The following is a 23,163-nucleotide window of genomic DNA, read 5'->3' as shown; positions in this document are numbered from 1 at the left end:
TACAACTTATGGATTGCTTAGAAAGCTGAAAACTGGAGGCAAATTCATGATCGTAAAGCTACCACCAACAACAAAAGACCTAAGAAATTCACATAAAATGAAGATGTTAAAGATAAAAGTAGAAATGAGTAAAAATGTTTAAAAAGCCAAAAATATCCTAAAATTAATAAGTAATTATAAGAGCTGACTTTTATAAAAGTTATTAAACAGTCAACAAATTCCATCAAGAAAGAAGATGCGAGTACCCAAAACTTAAATAAGTAATGACAATAATGGGAAAGACATTTTAACATTAAAAAGAAACTATAATAGTGTTAATAATTAATTACTAAGGAAAAAATAAACCATAATAATCTAGAGGAAAACCTATGGGAACATATAACATTTTAGATAGTATTATCTAAGATTAAAAGAATGGAAAGACTTAATTTTTTTAATATTTAATGGTATACTATTGAATATATATAATGATAAAATTTATACCTATTCGTAAAAAAAATCAAAAACCAAATTAAAATTTAGTTGACAAACATGAGGGTCTGAATTAGGACAGTGACAATAAGGAAGAAGAGGGGAAAGAATCAAGAAATACATTAAAATAGATAAACACAGGAAAAACAGTTTATTATTATATGAAGACGGGATGAGAAGATGCCACAACTGAGATGATACAGGGGTATAGAGGGAAGATGACAAGTTGAAATTCATACTTGTTGATTTCAAGATTAATCTAAACATCCAGTTGGCAAACCACTGGATTTAGAATTTTAAACCTCAGGTTAAGAATTCTGGAGCTTGTGAGATAGTATGAGGAGTCAACAGCATATAGGTGATAGTAAGCATCCAGGAAGAATGGGTAAAACAAGAAGAGTAAAGGGTAGAAGTTTTAAAACTGGAGAAAACTATCTTTTCATGTCAAAACTATTTCCATAAAGGAAAGCAAGAATGAAAGCTGAAAGAAGAACAAGGAGAAAAGAGTATTGTGGAAGTCAAAGGAGTGGAAAAGCAAGTGGAAGGGCAGGAAGCCAACTGGGAAGAAACTGACATCTGCCGGTCCCAGGTGTTGGGACCTCACTTGGTGTCTGATACAATATGTCCTGGAATTGGCTGCCCAGGACACCTATACTTCAGTCCTAGTCTAGGGCCAGAGATGAATGACAGCCTTATACTAGCCAATGGAATCAGAATCTTGGAACAACCAGAAATCCTGTCATTTTGTTACCAAATGTTTACTGTGGAGGCCCAGTGACTTGGTATTGCCCTAGCACAACTTTCTGGGCTTGCTACCTATCTTCTAATCTGACTGAGGGTAGGTTAAGCATGGCATGGGGTTCATCTGTGAGATGATACAATGGCTGCGAGTTGCGCAGATATCCAATGAAATCACAATGCCATCTACTGACAATGGTAGAACAGAGAGATCATCACTTTATACCCAAGAGACTATTCTCTTCACTCAAATACCTATTTTTCTTTGACTAAGTAACTTTCCAAAGGGAGAAATTCTCTGCACAAAGTTAGGGCCAGTCAAAAGAGCAGGAATTAGAGTAAATATTTCACGGTATGTCTAGCAAAGGGCAGGGCTTAACAGAGTAAAATAGGGTATGTCCAGCAGTTAGAAATAAGGATCAAGCCACATTAATTAATAAGGTTCAAGGATGAAATGAAGTTTGAAAAGTTTACAGTTTATAGTTAAGCTCAATAAAATGGATGTGGTAGTGATCACTTTAACAAATCACCCTCCTATGACAATGACTACTCTTATTATGCCATCTATGAATAATAATCATCAAAATTAATCATTATAATAGCAAGATATATTGAGGATTTACTGTGTCCCAGACACTAGTCCAACCAACAAGATAAGGAGCCAAAATTCAACCCAGGTGGTCAGGCTTCAGAGCCAACATGTTCAGCTCCATGTTTCTACGGCTTCCCTGCCACTCCTACGCTGAAGAGAATGAAGTTTTGACCTCAGATAACAGTTTACTTATTTAATCATTTTAAATTTTTAAATGTTTATTTATTTTTGAGAGAGAGAGAGAGATAGAGTGTGAGCAGGAGAGAGAGGGAGACAGAATCTGAAGCGGGCTCCAGGCTCTAGCTATCAGCACAGAGCCCGATGCGGGGCTTGAACTCACGAACGGTGAGATCAGACCTGAGCCAAAGTCGGATGCTCAACTGGCTGAGCCACCCAGGCGCCCCTCAGATTACAGTTTAAATCTGGTCTCTGCCACATACAAACTGCAAAGGCCTGGCCGATTTCTCCCCAAACTCTTCAGAGCCTTTATCGTCACAAATGAGGTAATACCTACCAGCAAAGTGGTGGTAAGAACTGGGTGAGAATATATGCACAGCACTTAACAGATGGATAGTAAGCCCTCCATGAAGGGTAACTACAGATGATGATAATGACAAAGAGGAAGAGAAGAGGAAGTAGAGGAGAACAATCGTCATCTTTACCACCATTATAACTATTTCTTTGTTCTTTGGCCATGATTGTATCAGTTTCCTACTGCTGTTAAAACAAATTCCATAAACTTAGTAGCTTCAAACAACAAAAAGGTATCATATTACAATTCTGTAAGTGGGAAGTCTAACATAGGTCTCACTGGGTCTAAATCAACGTGCCCTTTCTGTACACTCTCTGTATACTTTTCCTACATCCCTTTCTGTAGCACTTCTAGGGAGAGTCTGTTTTCTTGCCTTCTCCAGCTTCTACAGGCTGCTCACATTCCTTGACTTGTGGCTTCCTTCTGTCTTCAAAGCCAGCAATGGTGAGTGGAGTCCTCACATTGTTATCACTCGAATCTCCTTTCCCTCTTCCACTTTTAAGAACCCCTATAAATACACTGGGCCCATTCAGATAATGGAGAATAATCTCCCTATTTTCATACCAACTGACAACTCTGATTCCATCTTCTACTTTAATTATTTTTTGCCATATAACCTAATACATTCACAGGTTTTGGAGACCAGAACTTTAACATCTTTAGAGAGCCATTACTCTGCCTACCACAGGGACGTTTTCAAGAAAGCTCTTCTTTAGTTCTTGAGGCCTATATAGGGCCATACTGAGTTAACTAACCTCCTATATACACCATCTGTAAAGCATATAAAGGATGAGGTATTCTACCGCCTCATTAATGTATAATCGCCCCTAGGCTTTAATTATTTATATCTAAAGGAAATCTGCACATGGAGGGTGAAAGTATGCCTATAGGTCAGTGCTGTTGAAAAGATGGACTGTTGAAAAGCCAAGTCTGAATTTTTCCACTGCCTATTTCTGGCCAATAAGATAAGAAAGGGAAATTACCCAAATAAAAATAATAAAATAATAATAAAAATACTTTATTCAGTAAACTTGCAAATCAAAGCACACCTGAAATAGAAAGATTATCTGCTCAATTAAGGGTCATCAACACACCTATATGTCATTTCGTGTTATTTTCCAAAAACACATTTTTCTGTATAATCTTTATCCATAGTGCCAGTTCGTTCATATCACTTTCTTAATCAAAAGTCACCCATGGCTTTCCATTATATATGGAAAAGGACTAAACATTCCTGGTTCATCATTTAATGTCCTCAACAGTCATACTACTATATAAGGCCCCTGGCCATATCTAAGCAAATTTCTTATTACTATATGCCAGAGAGAAATAACCTCAGGCCACATCATTTTTGCCTAGAGTGCCCCACCACACACTGCTACCTAATTATATGAATTCTTCTTATTCCTCAAGATCCCACTTAAATATATTCTGGGATGGTTTTCCTGATAGGTACAATCATCCACTGCTCCTTCGTTCCTCTAAAATTCCAGTAACAATAAATGCTGGTACTTTCCATTGTCATCTGTCATTGGCAAATGTCTATGGATGAGATCTTATGTGCACACACTTCAAAATATTTGAAACGACTGGCTGATTGATCTATTTAACTTTGGAATTTGGAATATCCCACAATATTCCAAATTTTTCCTCTGCAAAATTTTCTAAACCAGTTCTGATGTTTGAGGTTATTTCCAGCATATACTCTGAAAGTGCATTTCTAAAAAGTATTATGCAATTTCATAGACCCAAATGAACATTTAAAATGGGATAAATTACAATAAAATAGTGTAGTACTTTCCTGCCACCAGATCGCAGGGATACTATTATACTAATAAATAAAAATGGATATGATAAACTGTTTTCAATTATGCACTATTTGGAACTATATTGAGTATTCTAATAAGAGGAGAAAATGGCAATATAAAAATGCTTATGGAGAAATGCAACAAAATAAACATTTAATGAAAGGTTCAGAGGGGAGAAATGTATCCTCTTCTGTTCTTTTTCTGAGAAACAAAGCTTCTCAATACAAGAGACCAATTCAGATGCAGAATAGGGAGATAGAAGGAGCACAGAATAAAGTCAACTGCTGAAGAGGTGATAGATACTGAACAAATCATACAACATTTCTATACCTCAGTTTACACACCTATAAGACGAAGAACATCGGACTATATAGTTTCCAAAATTGACTCATCCTCAGAAATTCTAGGATAATTTGAGGTAAGGTATCATCATGTAGCTAAATGCCATAGTCCATAATTCACTTCAAATAATCTTTGTCATTTTTAACAAAACATCACATACAGAAGTGTTGTTCAGAGTTAAAAAAAAAAAAAAAAACCTCTTTAAGCTCATTAAAATTAAATCATAATAATTTTTTTTTTACCTAAAGAAACAAAAATATAGCAATTGTTCTCAAAACTGCAACATGACCTTAATTTTGAAGTGTATGTTCTGAGCTTATTTTATCATATTAAGTAAATATTATTGAAATGCTTCATTTTAATTTCTGTGACTATTGTATAATGCTGTATAGACCCCTGCTTTCATAAAACAGCACATTTCCACATAATTCTCCCCATATGATCTTTCTATTTGTGAGATAGTTACTGAATTCAAACACTTGACTGTAATCATGAGCATTTTTGCTGCCTTTTCTATTTATTCAGATAGGTTCATTGACCACATATTTGAAAGATTTGTCAACCACATATTACACACATACTAAAGAATCTTTTTTTTGTACCACAAGGTGGCATCTTCTTATTTTGGTATAAACCTCTGAATATTAACATAATTTGAATAATTCTACACACCTGAACTATTTTTTGAAATTTTGAGATGACCATTTAACAGCTGTGCAAATATGCGGCAATTCTATTAGCTAATACAAGTAGGACTTGTGGATGTTTATGTTCCTAGAATATTCAGAATATTGAATCTTTAACAGAATGATGAACTGTTCACATGGAAGAGTCAATAAACATTGTCCTCTAAATGTTAAGTTCATAAAAATTACTAATACAAGGCATACACTGTAAAATATATGTATTTAAATGGAAGCTTCTTAGGAATAGACACAAATGCAGAACAGACCAAACAAGATCAGTTTACGAACTGCTTTTAATAACCAGATTAAGGAAGTAATACACAGCTACTCTGTGGCTGCCACTATGCCAGGCACTTTTCCCTACCTTTTCACAATGTTTCATGAAAAATTTCCCCAAATGTATTAATCCTAAACCCAGAAACAGTATTCTAATACTTCTTAAATTTTCAGTGGCTATAGAAATCTGGGGAGTTTGACAAAATGCAAAATTCCAAACCCCATGTCATAAAAACTTCAAGTCTAAAACTGGGCAGTACATGATAAAATCCTACAAGCATTAATAAGGAACTCCACCACATTAAATTGAACCATAGGATAATCCTAAAATATAATCTCAAATACAGAGACTACTAATCTAAAATAAATTGGTACATATATGAACCATATTGGTAAAACACAAGCTTGCTTCTGAAAATCATGATTCTTAATATGGCACTTAAAATTTCACATCACTATTTCCTGTCCTACATCTAGTGATGAAATATTGAAGATGGGAGTAATGAGCGTTTTTAAGATGAGAAAACAGGAGCATATCCAGGGTAAGATTTATGTCAGTCACTGCAGTGTCTTGTAGCCGGGTTACCCAATAACTTACAATTTTGTAAAGAATAAATGGAAGACATTTCCTGTGAGGGCACAAAAAATACAGTGACAATTACATTAAGGCCACAAAAAAGCACTGTGCTAGGGAGTGGTGTCATAAACTTTCTCCCACAAATTATTCACTGATTACAAGATTTGGTCATTGGTAGCTTCTTGTCTGTGGACATATTCTGCCCTGGCACATAAATACCCCTGCAGTTAAAACACTGTAGTGTGATTATTGACTAACGATGCAGGCATTGTCCATGAAGAAAAATGTCCAAATCTATGAACACATTGCTAATAAGATCATAGAGCTACACTGGAAATGGTTCTCAGAACCATAATTGTCATCCCACAGGCATGCTCCCTCGTATGCCCCTATACATACATATTCACACACATGAAAGCCTCAGGCAACTGCTATTATATTTAACTCTGCTTTCTGATAGAAAATAAAATAATGTAGATTCATTGTGATGTATACTGGGTCTACCAGATGTGAAATGTATACGTTTTTCCTTTCCAGCCTTTTAGTCTTTTACATGTCATTTCCCCATGTTTAGAAGGATAGAAAAGTTGCATTTTAAACAAAATTGTGAACCGAAAAATAATCCCTGCCTCACACCATATATCAAATTTAGTTTCAAAGCTAAAAAAGAAAAAGAAAAAGAGAAACTGTAATGGTACAGAAAACATACAATCCCAAGGTAGAAAAACTATAATATATGAAACAGAAAGTATAACATAACAGAAGATACTAATGGATTTGGTTACTCAAAAATAAAAACAAAAACTTTAGTATATCAAAAAAATATACACAAAATCAAAAGGCAAATAATAAATTAGAATAAACATTTGCAAAATATATGATAGTCAAAGTGATTACATACATTGTATAGTTTTTATAATGAGAAAATGATATGGCATTTTAATGGAAATTGGGCAAAGCAGACAATTCACAAAGAACTACAAACATCAATGAACTTAAGAAACTCATTCAACATCACTAAAACTCAAGGAAATTCAGAGTACAACAATGAAAGATTTTTTTAATCTTTCAGATTGGAATATTTTTAATTCTAACACCTAATACTGAAAAAAGGAAGGAAAATAGGCCTCTGAAATATTGCCACTGGGAATGTAAACTGGCACAATATTTCTGGAAGGCAATTTAGCAATGCATGCAAAAAGTTTTAAAATGTGCATATTTTTAACTAGCAAATGAGTGTGTAGTAATATATTCAAAGGATAAGTGTGAAAAGATATAATGTCCTTCTAAAATTGAAAACCTAAGAGTCCAACAATTCCTTCAATTGGTTATATTGCAGCTATTAAATATGAGTTGCAGAAGAAATCATTTTGGTAAAGTGAAAAGGTGTTTATACTCTTAAGAGAATAATGAGTTATGAGATAACCACTGTATTCTCAACTTTGGAAGAAGAAAAGATATATAAATATAAGAGGAAGACTCTAGGGATAAACATTAAAATGTTAGCAGAGATCATTTGCAGGCTCTTCATTACACGCACTTTTTAAATATCCATTTTCACTTTATTTTTATTTTCTAAAATTTCCTCAATGAGTGTGATGGTTAATTTTATACATCAACCTATTTGGCTATGATGCCCAGTTGTTTGGTCAAACACCAGTCGAGATGTTGCTGCAAAGATATTTTTTAGAAGTGTTAACACTGACAATCAGTAGATTTTAAGTAAAGCAGATTACCCTCTGTAATGTGCTGGGCCTCATCCAATTAGATGAAGACCTTAAAAGCAAAGACTGAGGATTCCCACAGAAGAAAGAATCTTCTCAAGAATGCAACATCAACTCCTGCCTGAGTTTCCAGTCTGTCAGCCTACCCTACAAGTTTCAGAATTGCCAGCCCCCCACAATCATGTGAGACAACTCCTCAAAATAAATCTGTCTCTTAGTATGTATGTATATGTGTATACTGTATATACATGTGTGTGTGTGTGTGTGTGTGTGTGTGTGTTCTGTTTCTCTAGAGAACAATGACTAAGGCAATGAGCATGTACTAGTTCTTTGGCATAAGGAAAAAAAATGAGTGGGCAGACCTTTAAAAATCAAACAATGAATTAGAAATGAGAAAAAAAGTACTAATTCTCTTTGAGATAAAGCAACACAGCCGAGAAAAAAAAGATCGTGTTTCTCTACTTATTATTTAAGGATCACTGTCTGTCATGCAGAAGTTGGACAAAAATGTGAAAAAAAATGTTATATTTGCCCGGCCTAATCACATCTCTACCATCTCTATTATGTGAGATGACGAAATTTGTCACTTGTCTGCTATTTACAGGTGAAATTTTAAAAATTTATACTGTATAACCATTTGCTGGTAAGATAAACTGCAGTCCTGAAGGTATTCCACTTGAAAAATAAGAAACATTTTCCATTTTGTTGCCTTTTCATATTAATATCTGCTAGTCTATCATGCTAATTAATAAATGTAGCAGGCATTGTAAGTCTCAGGGTTTTTTTTCTAATTTTGTTTAATTTATCAAATGGAAAATAATCTAGCAAAGAGTCATTAATTTAATTTCTTCTGAGAGGGAATCATTACTAGATATGTTAAATTTTCAACAATGTAGCTTCAAAACAGCTGTAGCCATGGAAAATTTTTATAGTTTTAATTGAACATCTGTGCATTTTAATTGATTAATTTGAAGAAAATACAAGAAAAAAGAAAGAACAGTAGGTAATACGAATTTAACAAACCACTTCTTGTTTTCTCTGCTACTTAGTTAATGATTTTTCAGTGTAAACAAAACAGATTATCAAGCAACATTAAATAATTCCCATGGCTATAAATACATTCACACTGATGTAGCAGAGTAAAGTATTTTATTACAGGATTGATTTCAATCAAAAACATGGACAGAGATACATACATGAACATATATAGTGCTTATCAGGGTCCCTGTCTCTAAGGAAAATGTTGGGGCAAATCACTGAGAACAACATCCAAGTAATGTAAGAATTCTCCAACATCTGCCACCACCGCTGCCACTACCAGGTACATAAGTATGAATAGAATCAAAGATATTTCAGTAATTTTTTTCCAACACCCAAAAGATCTTCCTTCTCAGTATTTCTTTTCTCTTTTAAATGTATTGCTTTCTTACTAACTCATATTTTCTTAATACCTAACCTATTTCACTCTCAACACTTAATTTTCATAGGCAAGGCAATAGCCCCAGATTTCTCAGTTAAGATTTCCCAGATCTTAGTTAAGATCTTAAGATATTTTTATCAACACCATTCAGAATCTGAGGGAAAGGACAGATGCACAGACAGGGGAAAGAAAAACATTGCCATGAGAGGAAACAAAAGTAAATGTCTCTTTTAGTTTAAAGGAAAAAGTTCCAATAACCTTGCATAAATAACCCTGTATAAAAATAATCATCATATTAGTAAGATTTAATAATGTACGTACATTATTCAGAAATTAGTCTAATTAAAACTTTGGGTAAGATGAAACTGCTCTGTTTCCTAAGCACTTTTGAAACCACATGAGAAGCCATGCTGCCCAGTGTTTGAGTAGTCAGTAGTTGCTCATTTAAGGTTTGACAGTACTTTTGAGGGTTTTCCATTTAGAAAGTGAATGTGCTTATTACAGATTAGTCTAATGTATCCATTCATGAAGGTAATAAAGGACAGATATCTGGCAATGCATTTTTAGCTACTGATTCTCTACTTATGTGAATGTAATATAAGAGTATTTTGCAATAGTTTATCACTATCTAAGCTGCAAGCAAGTTATTTCCTTTCATCAAGCTGGCACCCCTGCTATGATTATATCCATGCAAAAATCTTCCCCTCCTGGACAAAAATTCACATTCCCAGAAATTTTATAATTTATAATGACCTTTGAACAACATAGCTTTGAACTTTGTGGGTTGGTTTATATGTGGATTTTTTGCAGTACAGTACCATCAATGTATTTTCTCTTCCTTATGATTTTCTTAACATTTGCTTTTCTCTAATTTTCTTTATTGTAAGAATACAGCAAACGAGACATATAACATAAAAATATATTTGTTAATTGACTGTTTATATTATCAGTAAGGCCTCTGGTCAACAGGAGGCTATTAGTAGTTACGTTTTGGGGGAGTCAAAAGTTATACTCAGATTTTCAACTGTGCAGGAGGTGGGCACCCCTAACCACCACATTGTTCAAGGGTCATCTGTTTGACCAATTCTTAACTTCAAATATGAAAGATATTCAAATTAGCAGGTTATTTATTTCAAATTGGTAGTGTTGTACAGTACATGTAGGTAGACATTTAATATATTTTTTAAAGATAATTATTCTGTGATGAGAGAAAAAACTATTCAGCAGAATTTCCTTCAGGGTGAGCACAACCTTTGTGGAAAGTAACTTTCTGATAAAATTAGAACAGAATTAACCCAGGAATTACACTGAATGCGAATGGAAGTTTTCTTAATGGAATACCACTACCTCAACTGAATGGGTTGGGTAAGAGAGTGTAGGAAAAAAAAACTGTCAAAAAGTCCTACAGGCTGCATGATGTCACTCCTGTCTATCCTCCCCTACAACACACATACACAGGCATGTATAAACTTGAGAAAGCTCGAAGCTGATGAGTGTGTGTGTGCATGTGTGTGTGTGTGTGTGTGTGTGTGTGTGTGTGTGTGTGTGAAAACCAATGAAGCACTGGGTTTGGGGTCCCAATTTTCCCATGCAGCATGAGACAATGATTTAGATTCAGGAGCACGAACATTCAGTGATAGTGAGATAAAGGAACTCACCAAAGGTTGAAGGTTATTTATTATTTTGGGAGGCACAGTTGGTCTTCTAAAGTCAGGAGACCTTACATCACTGGGCACATAACTATAGAACAAGAGCTGAATTCCATACTTGAAGAGTACTTGGCAGGAATATTGTAAATGGGATTTAACTTCCAAAAAAGAGTTAGCTTTTATGACCTTTTCAAACTGGGAAGTCTATGTTTCTATAATTATATCCATAGTTGAGAGAAATGATTAGCAAATTAGCCTTCTAATATACTTCACTACTATAATCCAGATGCTTAGATCAAGGCTGATTTACATAAAGGTACTCCATTATTTTGTCTTCTGGTTCTAGAACAAAATCTTATAAAATGAAAACATTTCCGATCTGTGCTTCATAAGTGCAACCATTAGAATTTCAGCTATGATACATGGCACAATTGCAAAGTATAATCATATTAAGCTCTAGAATGGAAGTAGAGAGGTCCAAGTTCCCAAGACAATTTTGCAATAAGGACATCTAGCCCACATTTTTTTCAATTTTTAAAAAATTTTTAAATGTTTTTATTTATTCTTGAGACAGAGACAGAGCATGAACAGGGGAGGGACAGAGAGAGAGAGGGAGACACAGAATCTGAAACAGGCTCCAGGCTCTGAGCTGTCAGCACAGAGCCCGACGCGGGGCTTGACCCCACAAACTGTGAGATCATGACCTGAGCCGAAGTCGGACGCTTAACTGACTGAGCCACCCAGGCGCCCCTAGTCCACATTTTTATGACCAAAAAGCCACAATGCAGTGGATCCAAATATTTATGTAACCAAAGATTACTTTTATTTTCCTTTTCCCAGTGGTTCTGTGTTTATTTTTTATAAAATGTACATTGTTTAGCATAAAAATTTATGAATAGGACAGTGGGACAAAATGTAGTATAAATAAGAGGTTAGTAATACAATAAGGCAACATTTACAGATTATTGAGATAAATTATTAAACAAAAGGATTGAGAAAATTGAGGAATATTGAAAAAGGGATTGTGTTAAAGTCTCACCACTATGAAATTAGAAATATCTGAGATACTCTGCTCAGTATTTGGTGTAACAAAAATGTTTCATTAGTCTCAGATGTCATCAAGAGCTAGTGTTTCAGACCAACATTATGTAACCATTGTTATCACACTGAGATAATATGATTTTAGTGAAGAGCAAAGAGACATGATACACTAGTTAGCACGCATAGCATTTTTGAATATTCATATAAAATAACTGACATCAGGAATTTTGAAATACTGAAAAAGCTCATGAAGTTCCATTATAATCTTCATGTGTCAGAAACCTCAAGACTTGAATAATAGCTATCATCCTTACTATTCTTTACATTTATTTTTAAAAATTGAAAATTAAATTTGAATATCAAAAAAAAATGTAACTGTACAAGAAAAGGCCTAGTGAGACTACTAATTTCATCAATATGGTAGACGAGATAACCTAAAAGTTCTTCTTGCTAGAAATGTCTAGAAATGCTGGATAAAACATAACAAACGTACTTTTAATGTAGTATTGAGCTAGCAAGAAGGTTAATGAAATCCCCAGACCCAGGACTGAAGAAAAATCTGAAAAACAGAGAAGAAAGCTTATCTAACGCCTTGGGAAGGACTGAATGGAAGTATGCATGGAGCTCCTACTTGGAAATCCAGGGGTTTGGTTTTTAACATGTGTTAAACCAGAGATAGGAGAAATTTCCCAAAGCTTCAGGAGAAAAGCATGTAGCTATAATAATACCAGGCAAATTAGGCTTCAAGTCAGTAAGTATTACAAGAAATAAAAAGGGACAACACGAAATTAACAAAGGGTCCATTTATCAAGAAGTCATGACTTGACAAAGTGTGTATGCACCTAATAACAGAGTTTCAAAGTACCTAAAACAACACTGACAGAAATAAAGAGAGAAATATGCATGGCCTTAGTTGTGGATTTTGACACTCTCTCAATAAGTGATAGAACAAGTCAGACATAATTCAATAAAGATATAGAATACTTCCACTGTTGACCTAAATGTCATTTATGGACTAGTATACCCAACAACTGCAGAATTCACAATCTTTTCATCTATACAGTGGACTATAAATCAACCTAAATAAATTTAAAAGTACTGAAATCTTACAGAGTTTTTTTTATAACGATGGAGTGAGATCTAGAGTCAATCAAAATAAGGTAGCTAAAAAGTTCCCCAAATATTTTAAAATTAAATAATACACTGATTTTTCCTGTGGATCAAAGAAGAAACCATAAAGAAAAATTAGAAAACACTCAAACTGAATACTAATGACAACCTAATATATCAATAGTTGTGGAATACAACTTAGGTAGTAGTTAAAAAGGAATGAATAGTATTATATTTAAATGTTTATGAAGGGACAAAAAAGTCATAAAAATCAGTGATCTAACTTTCTATCTTAACAGAACAGAATAGGAAGAGAATTATATTAAACCCAAATATAAAGAAGAAAAAGAAAGAAAAAAGAAAAAGAAAAAGAACAACAATGAATTAGAAACAATAGAAAAAAGGACAAAATAAATATTGATTTTATTTTTTTTTAATTTTTTTTTAACGTTTATTTATTTTTGAGACAGAGAGAGACAGAGCATGAATGGGGGAGGGTCAGAGAAAGAGAGGGAGACACAGAATCCGAAACAGGCTCCAGGCTCTGAGCGGTCAGCACAGAGCCCGACGCGGGGCTCGAACTCACAGACTGCGAGATCATGACTTGAGCTGAAGTCGGCCGCCCAACCGACTGAGCCACCCAGGTGCCCCATATTGATTTTAAAAGATTAATAAAATTGATAAACTTGTATCAAAGCTGGCCAAGAAAAAGAGAACACAAAATACCAATATCAGAAATGAAAATGGGACTATCACGCCAGATCCTACAGATAATACAAGCCATTAAGAAAATACTGTATACAAAGGTATGGTCATAAATTCAAGGATTTAGAAGAAATGAATACATTTCTTAGAAAACACAATTTTCCAAAAGTGACACAGAAGAAATAAAAAATTTGCATCGCCCCATATCAACTAAAATATTTAAATTTTTATTGAAAGCTTTCCCCCACAAGGAAAATGACAGACCCATCTGGTTTCACTAGTGAATTCTATCCAATATTTTTAAAAAGTAATTGCAACTATCTCACACAAACTCTCTCCAAAAATAGCGGAAGGGAGGTCATTTTCCAACTCATTTGATGAGCCAACATAACTCTGATATCAAAACCTGGTAAAGATATTCTCAGGAAAACAAAAACAAAAAACCACAGACTGAAACTTTTCATGAATAAACAAGAATCCGTTACAAAATATTAGTAAATTGAGTCCAACAATACATTAAAAAGATGATACATCATAATCAAGTGGTTATGATAATACATCATAGCTAATACACTTAAGGCTGGTTTCATGTTTGAATATAAATCAAAATTTATTATATTGACTGAATAAAAAAGAAAAACATATCATCTTTCCAATAGATGCAGGGGGAAAAAATGACAAAATGTAACATTCATTCATGATAAAAATTCCCTGAAAATTAGAAAGGAAAGGGAGAAACTTCAGTTTGAGAAAGAGTATCAGCTAAAAACTCACAACTAACATCAGATTTATGGTTTTAAATTGAATATTTTCTCTCCAAGATTGGAAGAAAGGTAAAGGTTTCTGATCTCACCATTTCATTTTACTGGAGGTCCTATATAGTGCAGTAAGACAAGAGAAAGAAATAAAAGGCCTAAAATTGGAAAGAAACAGGTAAAATTGTCAATATAAAATAGACAATATAATTGTATACTTAGAAAATTCTACAAAAAAAAGCTACTAAGTCTAATAAGGTCTTAGGATACAATTTAAAAAATCAATTGTAGTTCTATGCATGCAACAAACACTGAAAAAAAATCAATTTCAAAAAAACAATATATTTAACAATGGCAATACAAGTGACCTCCCTGGGATTACTTCCCAAATAAACCATGTCCCATTGCCTTTGTTTCAGGCTTACACAGACAGCTAATATCAAACAAAATACACATATCAGTATACAGAAAAGTCTGGAAGTGGGAGGATACATAAAATATCAGGAATTACAGATTATTTTTATTTTTTCATTTTGCTCAACCAAATTTTCTAATTATCTCAAATAATTTTCAAACTTGTATAATAAGAGAAAATAGTTTTATCAGCCTTTAAGATTCTATTAAGAAAAATAGGGGCACCTGAGTGGCTCAGTCAGTTAAGCGTCCAACTCTTGGTTTCAGCTCAGGTCATGATCTCACAGTTGGTTTGTGGGTTTGAGCCCCATATCACACTCCAAGCTGGCAGCACAGAGCCTGCTTAGGGTTCTCTCTCTCCCTCTCTCTCTCTCTGCCCCTCCCCTGCTGGCACTCTTTCTCTCTCTCCCTCTCTAAATAAATAAATAAACAAACATTTTTTAAAAAAAGGAAAAGAAAAATAGGTGATTTCACCATTTATGATGAGTGAGCTAATTTGCCAAAATTACTGAGTAAGGTGTCAAGATTTAATCAATTTTAGAAATTCAAATGACAACATAATTGCTAATAACAGTCCATTGGTTAAACATCATAAATATTTGAAATACTCTTCTGAGGTCAAAAAATTATCATAAGATCTTTTCATAGATTAATATAAAAATAGATAATATTCAGAAATATTCATCAACAAAACATGAAAATATCATTATGTATCTTTTCACATGCTATTCAACACATATTTACTGAATATCAACTATATGGAGGTACTATTCAAAGAGAGTAGGAAAATACACAAAAACTATTGAGTGCCAGACCTATTAGAAATATTTCACATGTATCATATCCTTTATTCCCTGCAGCAACAGTAATGAGCAGGCGCTACCATGGTCTCCATTTCATATGGGAAAACAAAGCCACACAGGATGAAGCAACTGGTGTGAAGTCACACGACAGTGGGTGTCAACAATAGCATCCAGACTGGTAAATCTGATCCCAGAGTCTGCAGCCTTAACCGATAAGCTGAGCACAATGCTCGGGGCTAAGCAAGGTAAAAATGTTCACATTCTTATGAGGCTCAAATGTAATAGTGGAATACAGAAAATAGGCAAATAAATAAAGGAAATAATCAGACAGTTATACGCTTTGAAGAAAATAAAATGCAAGCCACAGTGGGGGGTGCATGTTGGGAGAAGCCAAGGGAGATGGCATCCAAGCTGAGTGAGACCTGAATGACACAACACAGCCAGTTCCTTATAAATCTGGGAAGAGTGTTCCAAGCAGACTAAACACCTATGCAAAGGCATAGTAAGAGCAGTGTTGACATGCCTGAAGAGAAAGAATGAGGGCACACAAGAGGTGACTTCAGAAAAATAGGCCCTCACAGACAGTGGGGAAAAAAAAAAAATTGGCCTTTATCCCAAGTATGATGGAAAGCCATTGGAGGGATTTAGGAAGAAGTCAGCACCATGATACTATTTGTGTTTTTAAAATACACCTTTAAGTAGCATAAATTATAAGGGAAGCCTGCAGGGAAGCAGAGAGACCCCAGGAGGCTACTGCAGTGGGATAAGTGAGAGAGTGGCAGGTGGTTTAGGCACGGTGGCTGAGGTGGGAAAAGAAAAAGTGGACAGAAGCAGACCAGGTCAGGTATGTTCTGGAGAGAGACCCAGCCAGACTCCCTCACGGATTGGTGTGGCAGGTGAAGGCAACAAAGCAGAGCACGGAGGATAAAGAGTTTGGCTGGAGCAATTCGGGATGGCGATAAGTACTTAGTGAACTAGGAATGACTGGAGGAGATTGGCGGGGGTGGGGAGCAAGCTAGATTTTACACGATTATTTATGTCTAATGGAGATGTTGAAAACACCCTTGGATAAGTGAAATGAAGTGCCCTGAGAGGGACCACACTGGAGAAGGGAATTTGGCGGCAACCAGCAAAGAGATGGATACTAAAACCCCTGGACTGGATGAAGTCACAAGGCGGAGTGTGTAGGTGGAGAGGCAAGGAGCCTAGAGGCAAACCCCAAGGAACTCTAACTTTTACGGGACTGAGAAGGGCAGGACCAAGCTTAGGAAGGAATGGCCCCTCAGGCCACAGGAAACTGAGAGTTTCACCACAATTAACAGAAGACTAGCAATATTCCTAGTGATCTGGGTAGAGAGGGCTTATCTGAGTCAAACTCTCTCTCTCAAGTGTTAAGAGAAGGAGAGCAGTATCTATCATACTTCAGACCAAAAAGTTCTTGCAAATCTTGTGTAAATGTAAATCACTGATCTTTACAGAAAAGCCTGATAACCCAAAGAACAATAAAATGAATTTTACAAAATAAGACATCTTTTAAGAGTGAAGAATGCATCTCCTAAATAATCGAATGAATAAGCCAAGAGTATCATATATCAGCTTGCTTAAAACAGGATCTAACTTGTAGTACACCAAATTGTGTGTGAGAATGCGTTAAGGTTTGGACTCAATTTCTGATGCCATCAGAAGTAAATTCTAACATTTGGGTCATACTGTATTATCTTCACTTCTGGAGCTCACACGAACATTATCACCATCACAGTTGCTAACATGGATTAAACGTTTACTTTACATTAATTAATTAAGCCTCACCAGAATCTTATGAAATGCTTTTATTATATCTTTTTTTTTTTTTTTTTTTAAGATGAGGAGCTGACACAGAAGAGATTGAAGTAACTTTCCCAATGTCAGCTAGAATCCCATCTTGGTCATAACTAGAAACTTCGGTCCTTATTCTGGTGATACACACTTAGGACTCTGCCCTTAAAACCTCATGGTAAAGTTGATTCCCTCTCTTCTTTTCTCTGCTATCCATTTACCCAATATACCCATCCTGCCAATAAGAGACAGGAAAAACAAGGTAAGGTAATAAAAGAATGAAGGAGAAATAGAAGAGAGAATCATAGCTGAAAACTTAGCTTAAAAAGTGAGTATGAATTTTAAGAAATAAAACAAAGGAGCATAGAGGAAAAAAGAGAGAAAGGCACCCCAAGAAATAGACTCTTAACTATAGAGAACAAACTGATAGTTACCAGAGGGGAGGGAGGTGGGAGGACTGGTTAAATAGGTGATGGGGATTAAGGAGTGTACTTGTGTTGAGCACTAGGTGTTATACGTAAGTGTTGAATCACTAAAATGTACACCTGAAACTAATATTACACTGTATATTAACTGACTGGAATTTAAATAAAAACTTTTAACAAAAAGTAAGTATCAGTGACTTTTGAGTTTCCTAGCAGCACAGGCAAAAAGGAATTCACAGGGTTACAAAATCTCCATTATCTAAAGAAGGAACATACCAGTTAGGCAAGAGACATTTCTTGCATTTTTTGTCTCAATCCTGAAATCCAACAGTACTTCTTACATGTGTTTATTTTAGGTAAACTGAACCACAGAATGATCAGAGACTTCAAGAGCAATTCCTCCAATGGTAAAGAAATATTCATCTGGTTGCACTTAGGATTTTTCATTTAAAATGTGGTCAACAGCTCAGTGTTCTCTGGTATGAGACTATTATACAGTTCACGGTCATCTTGGCTTTTTAAAACAACTTAATAGTTGTTTTAGAACAATTTAATAGTTGTCCAAAGACGTAAGAACCATGACATGAACTTTTACAACTGTCACATAGGCTCAATAGAAATAAGACCTATTGTATACTCTGTACAAATGGCCTATATCACATCTCTCTTAGAGGCAGCAACACCTACGTGAAACAAAATCTTGGCAAAAATTTCAACACATTGCTTGCCCCGCAGTCCCAATTTATGTCCCTTCACAGGCAAATTGCCATGGGTTTTAACTAATGAAAAACCAGTTTGTTTTTAGAAAACATCCTCATTATCAGCTAATATAACAGAAATGACCAAGAAGAACATGATTTAATATGGATTAAATGTGAATACAACTCAGAAGCTTTCTTCTCGTTGAATTAGATAATCAAAACTATTAAACAGTATTTCAAAATGCTTTTCATAATCCTGGGACCATTAATGTCATGTTCAAATCACTGTGGATTTTTGTTGTTGTTGTTGCTTTTACTATTCATAGGGATACAATGAGTCATTGGCACGTTTCCAGAGCAAGATGCATTTGAATAATACATGACATGCCCTTTAGCTAGCATCATGATGCCAGATTTAAAACAAGGTAAGAAGTTTCCTCCATGTACACTTGCAGTGTTCAGCTGTTCATAATCTATAGCGTTAACAATTTATCATCAAACCCAGCGACTTGCTGCCAACTTATCAAAGTGGCCACTGGATGCATATGATCAAGTCTGAGCATCTGGCTCTCCTCTGTTCCTGACATTAGCACAGACAACAGAATCAGTGGACTATTGAATGCAATTACAGTAAGCGAGACAGACAATAAAGATTGATAGCGCCTTCTCTTTTTATCACACACAAAACTAGTGGGGGTTAAAGCTTTGCCTTGAGCTGCCTTCATTTAACAATGATTGAAAATATGCAATTGTGTTGGTAAAACACTGTAGCCTGTACCACTTCATTTACTGGACACATTATCAAATTAAATGAAAAGTGAACTGCCAAAAGCAACAGTTATTATATATTAATGATGAATATTTACTTAGCATTGTTCACAAATCATACAGAGGACAGAATCCTTCTTGTTATCTTCTTTGCAGGTTACAGCTGAGTAGGTTTCTATGTTTACGTTAAGTCTTCTGTCTACAAACCTCTAAATACAGACTTGCACGATTGGTTTTGTGACTATCCATGTGATTACAATGTGTAATTAATAAAATGCTCTAGTTGTAGATGAATCCTAATTATTGAAGAGCTTTCTCCCCCCCCCCCCATAACAATTCCTATGCTTATAGCTTTTTTATAGTATCAAGAGACATTTAGCCAGGGATATATACTGTGGCCAAAAGGTTACGGAACTCTAGCATCACTGAGCTTCCAAAATATGGAATGTGAAGAAGACCTTCAAGATACAGACAATCCACAAGTATCTATTTTATATTTTTCTCCAAAGATTTGTGTTTCAGTAGCTGGGGAAGTGGGGAGATAGAACAGTTCACCCATACCCTAACCTTCAAAATAAGAAACACCCAAGAGGCAGAAGGCAAAAATGGGTCAGTATAGAAGTATTGAGCAGACATGGGAAAATGGATCCTCTTCCACAGTTTATACAGGAGGAAACTACATTCTAAGCAGGTATCAGGAAATCTGGGAATACAAAAATAAGTGTCTCATTGTTAAGTGGACAAACATTTGGTGTGCATACCGGTGTGTCAGAAAGACATGATGGCACGCAGACATGATTGTCCAAAGTTATGTAGATTAATTCAAGGCTCCTTTAAAAACACACACATCTGGCCCTTCCTTTCCAACGCTAGATAGGAAAAGGAAGGAGCTCATATACAAAATGTAATCATGTCTCTTTTCTAAGAGCGCAATAGCCTGGAAACTCTGCAACGTATCACAAATAGAAAGAAAAGAAGAGGTAAAAGAAGAGGTGGAAATCCAGCGATGGGCTTTCTAAAACCACCCCACTGCTTACTCTGTAAACAATTAAATACATACTCAGAAGTGTTGACTTTGGAATTAGAGCATCGACCATATGCAGTTAATATAAATAGCAGCATGAGGTATAGGATATTCAGCAAGTGTGGAAAACTTACCAAAGTAATAGCATCACCACAGTAGATTGAGAATCTGGAAGCCAAAAAGGAGTGCTGAATCAGTATTCATGAATAGGAAGGAAACAATTAACTCCTCTAGAATTTATCTTCAAGCAAAATTTAAGTGAAATCACTCTTTCTAGGCATATTCAAATTCTAAGCTTCTTGTTGTCTTTAAATCCTTTAGAGATGTGAAGCCTTTGTCAGTTACTCTCAAACCCAACTAACTGCCAGACTTATCCCAGTAGCTTCATAACATGCTGACCCCTGGATCTCAATCTTTGTTTGGGATTTTGTTTTCAATACATTTTGGGTGGAGCATAGTACTCACTATAGAATATCTGGCAAATAAAATATGAAAAGCAGAAAGAAAACTTAGCACCTAAAAAGCCACTGTCTAAGCCCACCTTTTTATCCATGCAGATACTTTTATTTATCAATATAAAAGTCAATAATATTTTCTAGAGTCAATAATATTTTCAATCACTCAGGGGGTCACTTTATAAAAGTTTAAATGAAAGATATATATGTTTATGGCCAAAAATCAACACACTCCATATCAATACGAATAAGAATATGAAAGAATGTTCTTGCTTTGCCTTCAACAGCTATCCATCAGAGTTAATTGCTATTAAATATAGATGTGTCTTTAAGTTTCTTTACATATTCACTTTTATTTTATTTGTGTATGCATTTTTCATAATCAAAATTAGACTACACATACTGTTCTGCAAATGGACTTTTTCACTTCATGTTATTCTAATTTATGTCTAGATCTATCTAAAATTATCTACTTTTCTTATTATTTTTAATGGCTATGTAGTATTCCATAGTATATATAATCATAAATATTTTAGCCTTTACCTTGCTTTTACTATTGTCCTAACTTATATGATGGTTTTAAATATGCAAAATAAAATGTTTCAATGGGCATCCTTATACTGTATCTTCATTTACATGGTTTTTCTTTTTTTTTACAATATAGATTCCTAGAACTGGAATTTTTGTATAAAACATATGTGAATTATAAATTTTAATAGATACTGAAAAATTGCCCTTCCAAAAAGTTGTATCATGTTCTACTCTTACCTACAAAAAGTACAAAAGGGCCCATTTCTCCACAACTCACTTATGCTAAATATTTTTCATAATTAAAAAGTTTACCAATTTAACATATTAAAAAGAACATCTTATTTTTATTTTCAGCTTCCTTTCATATGCTTATTAGTCATTCTCATTTCTTCCATGAACTTCCTGTTTATATTCTATACCCATTTTTGTATTGTTTGATCTTTTTCTTACTACCTTCTAAAAGCTCTCTGCTTGACTTTTAACTTTGTATATAATTCAAATATACAGAGATTGTCTGTCTGTTCCTTAGAATAGTCTTTCTCAACTAACAATTATACAAATCATCTCTTGTGTTATATTTTCACATTTTTACAATTAGGTACAGTATTAAAGTGTTTTGTTTTGTTTTCAGAAACTCCAGGTGATTCCTATCATCATCTAAATACAGGAACCACTGCCATTGGTTGCAATGGAGCCCAGCTAAATATCCCAAATAGATGGGTTTGAATCCTGGCAATCCTATTTTAGTTCATTATTTATCTCTTAACTAGAGATCATATACCTATCTCATAGGATTATGGAGAAGATTAAATAAGGTAAAATATATGTATATATAAAGAGCCTAGCATGGTGTCTCCCAGGAAAATGCTCAATAAACATCAGCTATTAGTAGATTATTTTAACATAGCTCCAACACCTTGTTTTTGTATTCAATTCTAATTGTCTTTCTACTTCTCAAGATTTCTCTCAAAACTAAGCACTGTATTTTAAAGTAGCTTTTCATGGGACAATCCCCTTTATGAGGCCACAGGCTCCTTAAGGAAATGCAACTTTAAAACAATAGATATTTCCTTAGTTTCCAGACTATTTCTAAAATAGTTGAGCCCTGAGGGCCTTGAGAGTAAAGTGCTGGCTGATGCCAGTTGATTACAGTACAGCATTTTGGGTATCGCTGGCAAAACTTCACTTAATCGTAAGACCGTGTTTGGCACACAATGACACCTTTTACAAAAAACTGTAGGTAACCTCTGCCTCGCAGCCAGTCCTAAGTGTCCTGTGGTTCCTGATGTGTCTGGGACTCCCAGACTCAGGCTGGGCCACTGTGCCCAGTGGACAAGGAGAGGGTGTGGTGGCTTGTCCCTCTGAGAGCTCAGAGGACACACACCTGGTGTGTGCCACTTATGCTGAAAAAATAGGCTGAGATTCTCCAGAGGAGGACAAGCCAGGCTCCTGGTGACACTCAGGCTGTGAGAAGACCCCAGCCCCTCTTTTCCACTGTCCCTCTGACTCATTGCTCTACTTTTTGACTAAGCATCTTTGGATCACTGGAGGACAGGAGGTAACACTAAAGCCTATTTGTCCTTTTCCTATACTTTGTAAGTCCAGCTCTCTATCAAAGTCCACTTAAACTAATAGAAAAAGAACTTGTTCCTAGCTCCACCTCTAACAATCTATAATCAGAGGAAATTCGGAAAGGATATATTATCTTGTCAAGACCCGTGAACAGTACAGCATTCTGTAAGTATCTGTGGTGATTATTATTATCGTTCGGTAAGTATTTATTAAGCACTCTCTTAGTCTG

Source organism: Panthera leo, chromosome A3 (assembly GCF_018350215.1).
Source record: "Panthera leo isolate Ple1 chromosome A3, P.leo_Ple1_pat1.1, whole genome shotgun sequence".
In the NCBI taxonomy this organism is placed as follows: domain Eukaryota; kingdom Metazoa; phylum Chordata; class Mammalia; order Carnivora; family Felidae; genus Panthera; species Panthera leo.
The sequence above is the reverse complement of the archived record's forward strand: the minus strand, read 5'-3'. Positions refer to the sequence as shown.